The 12,827-nt window shown below is 43.5% G+C and overlaps 1 protein-coding gene and 1 pseudogene across 3 annotated transcripts in view; one reads left to right on the forward strand and one right to left on the reverse strand.

The window, feature by feature from the left end:
• The window catches only part of SALL2 (spalt like transcription factor 2), a 193,606-nt gene that overhangs the window by 112,541 nt on the left and 68,238 nt on the right, over positions 1 to 12,827 (forward strand). Inside the window, exon 1 of one of the 3 annotated variants that reach the window (XM_069238262.1) lies at positions 11,308 to 11,513. The exons of the other annotated variants lie outside the window; for them this stretch is intronic. The gene's annotated coding sequence lies outside the window, so the exon portion shown is untranslated. Of the gene's footprint in view, positions 1 to 11,307; positions 11,514 to 12,827 lie in introns of those variants that run through there. 3 annotated transcript variants of the gene reach the window in all.
• On the reverse strand, positions 8,049 to 8,908 carry LOC138301934 (cyclin-dependent kinase 1-A-like; annotated as a pseudogene).

Genomic DNA, 12,827 nt, shown 5'->3' on the forward strand with positions numbered 1-12,827 from the left:
AAAGTTTGTTGTTTTAAAACGTGGATAGTAGTCCTAAAATGTTTCTAAACCACTGCAATAGAAGGTTCCACTGGTTCCGCCAGCAGGGACGGTGGGGGCAGGATGCTTGACATAGTAGACACACTATAAGAAGATCAATATAATAAATTAACAAAACAGTCACCATTGTTGTTTCTTGGTTCAATGTCAATGTTTAGAAAGAACAGCAGTTGCCCTCAGTATCTTATAATATCACATACCATGATGGGGCCGCCCATGGAAAGAAATGTGGAAGTAATGTACCTCAGCGTAACCGTGCAGTCACTGTAACCACACTAGTTATGTTTATCACTACTGATTACACATATTTGTTTTTTCACATAAAATTAACTTTTGTCCAGATAAAATAGCATCAATATGAATTACTTGATTGCACCTCTTTTGTGTGTATCACCGCTCCAGACGCAACCTCACCAAAATGGTAGAACACACAGTTCTTACGTAATGTCTTGACATCCACCATGACTTTTACACACATGTACTACAGCATGTGATCTGCGCTTGCCAGTGCCACTCTAACAATGGCAGTACGCCACACTGTGACGTTGCGTTATGACATTGTCGCCCTTCCAACTGGAAACCATATGTGTTACACTGCGACTGTTGGTACTGGAGGATGAAAGGCCAGTGTCCCTGTGCTAACTTTAATGACGTGTGGCTCAGGGTACGCTTCCCTTTTGGAACTTCCATCCTTCTGCACAGCCAAGGTACTCACCATCACTGCACTCGCACACACATTCACAGCATCATGGGGGATTCAAACTCCTGCTCGTTGCCGTTGTTAAGTTTAAGCCCAGAACCACAAGAACCACAGTAAAGGTCTTATTCTTTAAGTAATCAGAATATACCCAGCAGCCGTGCAGAGAGCCACCATTTAGTCCACCAACAACCGTCATTCTGCTTCCGCCTTGTATCACCCACTTTCACATTCCACACTCAAGCTTCCATGTCCACCAGCCACACTAACCCACACAACACTGAAACACAATATATGTTCACCTCGTTCTGCCAGTGGCAGACAGTCCGCCCCTGTGAGCACTTTATGAGTGCAAATTCACATTTTGTCAAACCAAAGTTTAATTTCACCCACATATTTAGTCTGCTAGAAAGCAGACATGAGGTAGAAGGTGCCCACATCATGTTGCCATCTGAATAGTCATAGAAACGCTCCCGTAGCAGGACCCAAAAAGGTGACTTGATGTTAAGCTCTGTGGTGTGTTAAAATGCTAATATAATTTCATAGTTGCCTTGATGGGAAAACTCCTTCTGGCACATTTAATGGAACTGCGTGACCCAGCACGGATGGTCTTGCCTTGTGTATCTTCCCTTGAGACGTGTATTACCTTCGTTGTCATTCTCTGAGTGTGGCACATTCCTCTAATGGAGGATCTTTCTACTTTATTGTCTCGGGTGTGGCGCAGAATAAGTGGTTCATTGCTCAAGAAGAGTGTCAGTCCCTAGTACGTTGGCCCAGGTTTGTCCTTCAGTATGTTCTGTATCGCCCGGAGGTTTCCTCGCAGTAGGCCCACTGTTGTGCTCCAATTGCTTTTTCCCCCCCATGTCTGTACTATGCCACTGATGTAGCACTTCAGTAACAGAAGGCGACGAGTGTCTCTCTTTTGATGTATTCCTCCAGGTTCAGGAGTGTCTACTAGTAAATCTTAAATGTTTCCCAAATATGCCTATGTTTTGTTCAATGTGTTTCCAGTTCTCCGTAGGTTTCCCAGTTTTCCTACCCAGGTGTGTCATTGTGCACCTTGTATTACCATAGGCTGTATAATAATCAGTTATGTCTTCCACTGGGCATTGTTTGTCACAAGTGTGCTTCCGAAGATGGTCAGTGTCGCCCTGGGTATCCTCAGTGTGTCTTACTAGTCTCTGTATTTTCTCAGCCGTATCTTCCAGTAGGCTTTGTATTGCCTTTACAAACTCCTAGAAGGGCCTATTATAGCTGTTAGATATTGCAGGGCCTCCGAGTTCTAGTCCAATGGGCTTCCCAGTGCCACATGTGTGTTTCCATTTAGGTTCTCTGTTGGGTGTATTGGCCAGGTCGTCTATCTTGCCTAGGCCTGTCTCCAAGTAGGGTTTGTATTGCATCTTCTACGCCTCCCAGTATGAGGCTTCGAACCTAGTATGCATCCTAGTAGCAGTAATGTCCAAGTTGTGCCCCCAGTAAGCGCTGTAATCCCAAGGTGCTTATGTCTCTCTGTGTCTTACATTGCTACAGATGTGTATTGACTCAATTGTGGCTTCCACTGCACTCTATATTTCACAAGATAAGTTTCACAGTAGTTGCTGTGTTTCCTAGGAGTGGCACCCAGGAGGTGAATTATGGTCCTAATTTTCGATCCCAGTTTGCAATGTACTGCCACGATGGTATCTTCGAACAGTCTATGTATGCCTCACATTCCTTGCCTCTAAGGTACTGTGTTGCCTCAGTTCTGTCTCGCAGATTGCACTCTACTGAAAAATATATATCCTCCCTAATACTGTCTATTTTGTCCCAGTAGCAGGGATTTGTAATACTTTAGTCAAGAATCATTGGCAAGTCACGCATACATGTACACACGTATGTTGTTTTTACACAAATGCATAAAAGTGCACAATCCAGTCGTTTAAAATCAAAACAAATATTGACAAAGCCAATAGATCCGGCTTTAATGTAGAAACACATGAAAACACAGGCATGCAAAAAGGAAGTTTGCAAACATTAGCACATTAAAGCTAGACATATTGATTTTGCCAATGTTTGTGGTGCCCAGGTCTCCACCTATGAATCCTTTATTGCACCAAGGGCGTCGCCCAATTGCATCCTGCAGTGCTGAGGTGTGTCTTCCAGTAGGATCAGCATTTCGTTTTTTTTGTCGGAATGTTGTTTACAAAAACAAATATTGTGTGGCATAAATATTATATCCTAAATATTGCTTACAAAACTACTGTCCAACTGAGTATTGTTCATTTTCTGTTATTAAAGCTAATAAGGCGGTATTCATGTGAAATAATGTAATATCTAGTAATGATGCTCTTACGGTCTATAGGTGCTGCCCAGTCGGCAATATTTTGAGTCCATTTTGGCTCTCAGTAGCGCACTCACAGTCTAGGTGTGTTGCCCAGTAGGCGATATTTTGATTCAGTTATGGCTCTCAGCAGGCTCTATTTGGCCAAGGTGTGTTGCCAGTATATTTTTCATCAGGTGTACCTATCATTAGTTGTTAGTATTGTCTAAGGGTTACAAGTATCATGTATTTGTTGTGGTCGCAAACGGCCCAATTGGGACGTTTACGGCCACAAAAATGCATTGTGGCATGTATAAATTCCAATTTGCGATTTGGTAACATGTTACCGAAACGCAATTTGGAACTCAGCATAAATACCAATTCGCTATTAGGAAGGGGCGTGTTAAGGGCGTCCCTTCCTAATACGAAATCGCAGAGGTATGTAGGAATGTTTTGTAACCAAAATGCAGTTGCAAAACATTCACATTTTACCACCTACTTCAAGCAGATGGTAACCCATTCGTAAATGAGAAAGGGTCCCCCAAGGACCCCTTCCCCATTGAGAATGTTAGTGAAAGCTTTTCAGAAGCAGGCAGTGGTCCTATGGACCACTGCCTACTCTTAAAAAATGAAAAGAAAACTTGTAATTTTTCTTTTTTAAACGCATCCCGTTTTCCTTTAAGGAAAACAGGCTCCACTTAAAAAGAAAAGATTTCTTTATTTAAAACCAATCACAGACATGGTGGTCTACTGAGCCCAGGAGGGCCATGCGTCCCTGTGTTTTTTTGCGTTTCCTAATTGGTTGCAAATTGTGACCTGCCTCATTAATATTAATGAGGTAGGTCGACTTGTGACCCATTAGGAAACGCTAAATAAAACTATTATCTAATCATAATTAGGTAACTGCAATTTAGAATAATGATACATATGGCCCTTAGTGTGTCTCGGACATATTCTCATAGGTGTGTTGCTTCATATTTAATTTTACACTAGGTGTCCATGGCAGGGGTGGGTTGCTTTACTGTCCTTGAAAGTCGCCAGTATGTAAAAGTGTGTTTTCCATGCAGAGGACGTCTCTTGGTGTTATTGACTGATAGCAGATCTTTAATGTTACCCGCCTCAATGGTGCTTATGCTCATCACCGTGGGAAGATGAAAGTCTGAGTGGGCATGCTGGGATATGAACTTGCAAATATGGAGCCAAACACAGATCACTGCAGTTGATGCAGTGGACCAATGAGACGCCAGACACAGCTATTCGATGTATTACCCTAAGTGTGTTTCCCAGAAGAGGCTGCAGTGTTTTCTTAGATTTGATTCTCAGTATAAACCCAGTGTTGTCGTTAGTGTTGATTACTTTAAGTGCTTTATTAGCCTTCATGCGTCTCCTAATAGCTCCTAGATGCTTCTTCAAATAATGTTAGAATTTTATGTTCTCTTAGACCGCAGAGTGCAACGTGTGTCTTCCAGTTGGCCATGTACTGCCTTGTGTACACTCTCCCAATAAGTGCTATGTTGTTTCCTATGTGTCCTTCATTAGGTGGTATATTGTCTTCCTAGTTGGGCTAGAGGTGCTGGGGCAACCTGTTAAGTCTCTGGGACAGGGGATCTAGTGTTCTGTATACTGACTTAAGTGCTTCCCCCTACAGGATGCTGTACGGCCTCATGTGTTTCTCCTCAGTACACACTACATTGCCCTTAGTCTGTTTCCCAAGTAGATGTTGTAATACCTTGTATGTTTTCCCCCAGTTGTAATGCCCTATGACTGTCTCCCTGATAGACCCTGCATTGACATGTGTCTGTGTGTGTTGGGGAAGAGGTATTACCGAATTTGTCTCCTCAGTAAATGCTCAATTGCCCGGTGTGTGGCTACAGATGACTGTGCTGCCCTGCTTGTGGTTTCTCAGTATATGTCCTATTGCCCTGTGTTTTCTCAGTATTTGCTCTATTGCCCTTTATGTGTTCTCAGTGTATGCTCTATTGGCTTGTGTGTGTGTGGGGGGGGTGTCTTCAATAGATGCTGTAGTGCCCTTTGTGTGTTCCCAGTATAAGCTGTATTGTATATACTGTGTGAGTAATTCCTACGTATATACTCAGTCAGGATATGTTCCATTGCCCTGTATATGTCCTCGGTACATGCTCTATTACCCTGTGTGTTTGTGCCCTCAGTATTTGCTGTGTGGGGGGTCTCCAGTAGATGCTATAGTGCCCCGTGTGTACTTCCTCGGTGTATGCTGGATTGGCCTAAGTGGACCGTAGAGTTATTATTTAAATCGGTGTGTCGCACTGCCATCTCCCAAAGGGCTTTTTTTCTCTAGGCACTAAGTTGCCATAAACATTTTGCTCATGAGGTGTTATAGTTTCCATAGACCATAGCACAGTACTCCATTTATTGCCTTATATGTCACCAAGTATCGATGTACGTGGTTCCCCAAGTAGATGCTGTATTGTTGTTGGAATTTCCAAAGTAGGTGCTGGATTGATGTATACAAGTAGGTGATTTATTGATTTTGGTTTTGTCTTCCAGTAGATGCCGTATTGTGCTGAATTTTTGTCCTACAGTAGTTGCTGTATTACTGTGTGCTTGTCCTCCGGTAGTGCCTGTATTACTCTGAGCGTATCTCCTACTATGTGCTGTATTGCTGTTGGTGTAATCCCGAGTAGGTACTGTATTGCTGTATGTTTGTACTCTAATGGGGCCAATAGAAGACCAACTTTCAGAACTACTACTGAGAGAGGGGCATAGCCTTCACCCATGTTAGTTACATTAAATATAGCATTTGAGTGAGCAGAAGTAGTGTGCTTCTATTGAAAAATTGTGCTTGCTTTGCATGTCTTGTGGAAACATGTATGATCAATACAGCAGGAAGCCAATGATCAAGGCAATTAGCCTGATCTGTTTATTTTGAAAAGTTATGGTATAGGCAGAAGGCCTGATGTATTTGTTGTAAAAAGCATAGGTTAAAGTCAAGTATTTATGGGTAATTTGTTATTACTGTAGCCTTACAGCCTGCTGCAGAGGGCTATACGGGTTGTTAAAGGCTGTGGCCCTGAGTTATAGACCCAAGCTGGAGGCTCTGACCTGTTATGAGGGTGGGGGAGGGCCTTTAACAACAGGTATAGCCTGAGGCAAGAGGACTATAAGGCTTTTAGAAAATTCCACCCACAAAGAGGAGAATGTTCTACATTAGAAAGGGAGAAAAAGAAAGACAAACTCTGGAATGTTGGAGCAGAAAGCTTATACCAGCCATTATAAGCCTGGAGCCACAGCATTGTTTTCTATGGAGCTCTCAACATTCTAGTGTTCTAATCTGTATTAGAACATTGGAATGTTGGGAGCTAAGCATTCCAATGTTCTTTGTTCACAACAACAGCTGTGAACAAAGGCCTCAGGAGCTTGAGGGGTTTTTAATCCACTCAGGCTCTGTGAGAACTTTTTTTGATTTATTAGAACATTCTGCCCTCTAGTGGCAAATGTTCTAATAGCCTTATAGCCCTTCATAGCTGGGCTATACCAGCAATTAAAGTCCTGTTCCCTTGTTAAAGGCCCGAGCCGAAACACTGGAGGCAGGCCTTTAATGGCCAGTGTAGCCCGCTACAGTGGACTCTAAGGCTATATTATAGTCTATTGAGTGGTGTACTGTTATATGGAATCTCATAGATTGCTGTAGCAGTCAAGGGTTTTTGTGATGCTTACCCCCTCTGACAAACCTTTGAGGTAGAACAATTACACCACAACGATGTCTGTTAGGAGAGATTATATCTGTGTTACCAACTGTAATTTTCTATATATTTTTACATTTTATTCCTGATGGTTGTCTTTTGGGAAAGCTTATTCATTTGGTAAAGTTATGTCCCATGCCATCGGTCTGATCTGATTATTGTGAAAAGATATGACACATGCAGTAGGCCTGGCTTATTTATTCATTGTGGAAAGCGTTTGGGAAAACCAGTAGACTATGATGACTATCATACCACGTTACAGACCCTAGACTGGAGAAGTGTGGCACAATGGTTAGAGCAGCAGACCCTGATGCAGAGATCTGGTCTGGGACCAGGGTTCCATTCCCCCCTCAGAAGGACTTGGGCTCAATTCCCTTAGACCAGATAATTCTTTCCTTGGTGCCTAATCTAATTAATGGGTCCCAGTCTGTAACTCTGGGCAATAGCTTGCTTAATCTCCACAACAGTGCTTGGATGCTTGGCTTGACTGTGGGGCTGTCCAGGAGTGGGTGCCTAACAGGGAAAAGCCAGGAGGGTTTCCACAGTGGTATGTGTACTGTGCCTTGAGACCCTAAAGGGTGAGTAGTGTGCTATACAAGTGCAAAGTTTACAGTTTTTTTAATAGACAAGTATTTTGTTACAAGAAATCTCACATTGGCAATGGTTTTGGTGTTGTTCACCCCCTGACAAACCCTGGAGCTAGAAAACTTTCACTGTGATAATCCTTGTTATTCCTTTTCGAGAGGGGGTATATACATATATATATATTTATATATATATATAAACTGTTTTGCCAACTATAATTGTGTACATATTTGTATTTGTGTAGCTGTATGCATGATGGTTGTCCGTTTACTCACCCTTCAGTAGGCCTGTGTCGGTAATGTTGCTAAATCAATAGGATAGGCTAAAGACTTTATTGGTTCATTGAGAAAAGTTCTGTTAGATTCCATACGTTTGATCTGTGAATTGTCAAATGTTATGACAGAGCCAGTAGAATTTATGTTTATTTTATTTTAAAAAGCGTGAGATTTCAGTATATCACATTTTAAATGCTTAACAAGTATTAGGTAGAGTTATTTACATTTTATGTATCTTTATAAAGCAATCTAAAAGCCGAAAATGTTTAACACAATATTACACACAGATACAAATAAAGCACAGAAAAAAATGAAAGTGGTGATTGTTCCATGTGCAATCCTGAAACAAAGCAGGAACTTCTTCTCTCCATGGAAGCATTTTAATTTGTTCTTGATCTGATTGGCTGGAACATTGGATTTGTCCAGGTCATCCAAGTACGGGTGTTCAAGGCCTCTTTGGCTGCAATTCTGTTTAGAATATCATAGGTCAAGCTTTTTAGCAAGCAAATCAAGTCTATCAAGTCTATCTTGATCAATGTTTTTTACATGGTTTGCCAAGCTTCCAGCTTCCATATAGGAAATCTGTTCTTATAACCTTGCAACCATTCAACCTCTGGCCAGATTTCGTTATTTGGAGTCTGTGAAATATTCTGAATAGTTGATTCGTTTCACTACCTCCATGGAAAATCAGCTTCTTAGTTGCCACTTCAGCAAATATTGTTCAGTGCTCCATACATCTACAGGAATAAATTACTGGAAAGACCCAAGCAGCACGTCTGGTGCTCTGTACCGCAGTCACTACCTCATTGGTTTAAACTCGTACAGGTATGCCAAAGGCCTGTGCCAGACAAAAATCTGCTAATTCAATTACTCTTTTGTTGTCCATTAGCAAGTCCTGTGGTTTTAAGTCTTTGTTTAGGACTCGCCATACATGACAAAGCACAATACCTTGAAAGATTTGGTATAAGTAACTCTTGACAAGAATTGTATCCATATACTGGCCAGATGGGATTGTATCCAAATATTTCGTGATATCCAAGCAATGGAATTCGAAAATGAGGTAAAGCCTTGAATCTTGCATGAGTTCATCCTGAAGACTAACTACATTAGGGTATTGTAATTCTTTTAAGAGTGAAATTTCGCTCCTGGCTCTACTTGGGACACCTTTCTCTTCATTTTCCAACCTGATTTTCTTCATGGCTACCACCTGGCCAGTAGACTTATGGCGACCTATACATACTGGTCCATAAGTACCTTCACCAGTTCTCTCTACTTTTGCAGAGGGATCCATGGTTAGAGTAGACTATAAACCTGAAAAACACGGCTTTTTTCCACACTCGAAGCCAGAAGGCCTGACGTGCCTTTTGTTAAAAGCATGTGTTAAAGACATTAGACTTGTATGGGTGGATTATTATTACACAGTGCTTAAGCCTCTAGGCAGGTATTTTCAGGGCCGGCTTTAGCGTTTTTGGTGCGACAATCATTTTTTGGCACACCCCCTCCCCACCCCGAGCTCCTTCTCCACAAACTCCCTCACTACCACACTCCAGCAGTGGCCCTCATCTCTCCATAGCCCCTCTCTGACATACATTTCTTTTTTTATAGTGGTACTCATAGTTCATTTACATTCAGTTATGTGATCTGCATGATACATGCTGTTTGCAGCAGGCACATAACCCTCTGTATTACTACGATGAGTCAAAACTGCCACTAGACAAAGTTCCAATCTCTCACCAGCAGAGATCTTAATCACTAGAGTTAACTTTACATTTTTGTTGCCTGAAAACTACTGGGCACACAAAGAAGTTCACTGCTTTTAAACCCATAAGTTATTTTTAAACACAGCTCTTCCCACCAAAGTCAGCGCCAGGTGTGGATGCAGTTGCAACGCTGGCCCTTAGTATTTTGTTACATGGAATCTTCCAGATTACTGTAGTAGGCAGGGGTTGATGTTGGTGACCCACCGTAACAAACTTTGTTAATCTATGTTAATACTTATTATTCTGTTTTCAGGGCCATTTTATGTTGTTTTGACATCTGTGATTTTGAACATATTTGTCAATTAATTACAACATCTGATGGTTGCCTTGTGGGAAGGCTGATACTCAATTTTAGTAGGTCTGAGTTGGTAATAATAACAAGCCAATGATAAAATGCTATATGCTCGATTGCGTTTTTTGGGAAACTTATTTTGGATGCCATAGGTCTGATCTGTTCAGTGTGAAAAGTTACAACAATGGCAGTAAGCATCTTAAATTTGTTATGAAATGCACATTCTAAAGCCAATAGGCCTTTAAGGGTAGATTGCTTCTGCGCCATGTTAAAACCTGCAGTTGTGTATTTTGCGACATGAAATCTCACAGATTACATTTATAGGCAAGGATTTTGGTGCTGATTCCCTATGTGACAAATCGGAGGGGTAGAAGCTTTGCACTGTAACAATTCCTGATAAATTGTCCCTGGAAGGCCGGTCAGGCTTGGCTATCTGTCGGGATCCTTAAATACACACCTACATATATATGTGCATACATAGCTATACACTTAGCAGGAGTTGGAGTCATTCCTCTTCTGCGGTTGGGTCCATATGTTTATTATGTACAGGTTGCTGCTATCAATTACAGCATGTGGCTTTGGGTAATAGGTTAGGCCATTGCAACCTTGGGAAGAAGGCCCGCAGCAGAAACTCCTTCGAGGCCCTCGAGAAAAAGCACTCAAAATGAGGCGCGCAGACTGAGGGGGGACCGGAAGTGGTCTCCCCCCACTCCTTCACTGAACCCCCCCCCCACCCCACCCATCTGAGCCCTCGGCGCAGGGCGGAAGCAGAAAGGGGGCAATAAACAAGGATGGCCCAATGGGCCCAAAGTATCTTTTGAATTTTCCCCACCGTACCCCAGGGGCATAGGTGGGGGCTTTAAAGGGGACTGCCCAGCCCGGAACCGCTCTTTCTTAACTGGGATGCCGTGGCCAAAATTTCCCAAATCAAGAAACTGGTTCATGTACTATTGTGAGTATTTTCGGGAATGGGTCGTCTGGGGGGGCGTTTTAGCTCTGTTGACTTGTGCAGCATTTGTCTGCTTACATGTGCACATCTGCTGAAAATGAGTTTCAGTGCCAGAATGTTCACCAGTCCTTAAGTTTTACGCGTCTTCATGGGTCCCTTTTCATTTCTTTCCTTCTCTGTTTATCAGCTCCTCGGACAATGATAACAGACCCCTTACTTGCCGCTCATTCCGTCTGCAGTGCACCGCTATGATTTGGCCTGCGCCTTTGCACCCAATCTGCCTCTGGACCCCCAGTTTAGAATGTGCCTGGCTCTGCCATCAGTCAAAGTCAGTGTCTCTCTTGGCAACCCTTTTTTGATCACACCAGTCTCTTTATCCCTTAGACCAATGTCTAGCACACAATCGCGTTGGAGAGGCGAGGTGCATGCTCGTGTGTGCCCCTTTATACCCATCCTAGATCAACTCACCTCTCTTCTCCGTCACTGTCAGGGACTGCTGTAATCAGGCCAGGGTCCTCTCTGCCCTTGCACAACAAAGAAAATCTAATTCTCACCTATGGTCATTGCTCGGGGCACTGTTAAATCACGGCCCCTTCGTCCTGGCCTCATTCAGTCTCTGGCGTTTTATTGCCAACTTCCTGTTGGGTGTAGACAGAGAAAGCCCCCAGCACTGCATGCCATCTGCCAGACCTCTGGGCACCAGCCGCCACGCCACAAGAGTCCACGTGACTTCCAGCCTGCGGCGCGGGAAGAAGGATGTGAGGTATCAGAGAGGGCGCAGCGAAGCCTAGGAGGGCTGCTAGGTGCAGAGGTGTGCCCCGCTGCACTGGGAGGCGCTCCTGACCCCGAGGCCTGGAGCCTATCGTCGAAAGCACCACGACGCAGAGGCCCTTCGGTTGGTAACTCTTTTCTCGTATACTTCTGGCCGTGTTTGTTTTAATAGTATTCCGTCGACCTTGCGTTTTGTACTCTTTCGTGTTTGAAGGTGGCATTTTACAGCAAGAGGTACTGTGGCGTGCTAAGGAATTACCGGTAAACAGTTGGAGTTTGGTGCGCCACGACGGGCCTGGTGGCTGAATTGCTGCTTCTGGAGTCCTCAAATTTGAGTTCTGCTTCCGGTTTGGTATTTGATACGGAACACACCGCGTTATTTATTGCACGTTCCTGCAACTATTAAAATGATGGCATAAGTGGGCTGCCATGATTGAGCCAAGAAGTACGACTTCAAACATACAAAAAAAAAATGAATTATCTGCTCTGGTTATGGGCAGTGAAGGTCACAGAGTTTTTTTTATTTTTATTTGGGAAACAAGTTAATCCGCCCAAGGAAGGTAGCCTTTAAAGTACCGCGGTCTCAAAGCTCGCTTCCTACTACCGATATGTCGCTCTGTTATTTCCACATTTAAACACAATCTGCTATGTCTCTGGGTGCCAAGGGGTCACTGGGACATCCTAGTGGTCCTCTCTGACACCATCTAAAATCTGCAGTATAGTACCAGCACATCTCAGTCTTTAGATGTGGAAGGTGTCCTCGGGGTCCAGCTGCTGCCTTGGGATCCCTCCATTCCCCCACCTAAATAATAGAATATCTGCACTGCTCTACCACCTGGTTCAAAAGTTGCATTGGAGTCTAGACGCTGGTATGACCTCCCCAGCTCACACATGCGGTATCACAACATCTAGCAGGCACTGGCCACTTTTGTTGCGTTTACTCACAGAGTGCAATGGACACAGTTCTACTGCGTTTATATCAATAGTTTAATTGTTACCCAGCTGGGTTGGCCTGGTTGTCTACCTTGTGAAGATGAAAAGCAGTGTCAGTCGTGTGTTTTGCTGGAATCGAATCCGACTACAGTGGACGAAAGCCCTGTAGCAGTGTCGCATCAGACCACTAAATTGCCCCTCCTGAATTTAACAGCCCTACCTACCTACTACACAGTGTAAGGGGGCTTAACACGTGTCTAGCGAATCCCTTCCCCCAGACACTGTTTCTGAACACAGCGGCCCTCCCCCCACACCTGTGTTGAAGGCAGCTAGAGGGTTTTGTTACAAGTGGTAGCTGAAAAGAAAGATACAAGAGGGGGCGGGAGCAGGGCTCTCACCCTCCCGTGAACCAGTTTCAGAGTCACTCAAGCTTGGCCGGATTTCCTAATTTCCTGCCAAATTAGACCTGGGTGAAGAAGTAATGGGGGAGGTGAAGCAGAGGCCT

This window comes from Pleurodeles waltl, chromosome 6 (genome assembly GCF_031143425.1).
Source record: "Pleurodeles waltl isolate 20211129_DDA chromosome 6, aPleWal1.hap1.20221129, whole genome shotgun sequence".
Lineage (NCBI taxonomy): Eukaryota > Metazoa > Chordata > Amphibia > Caudata > Salamandridae > Pleurodeles > Pleurodeles waltl.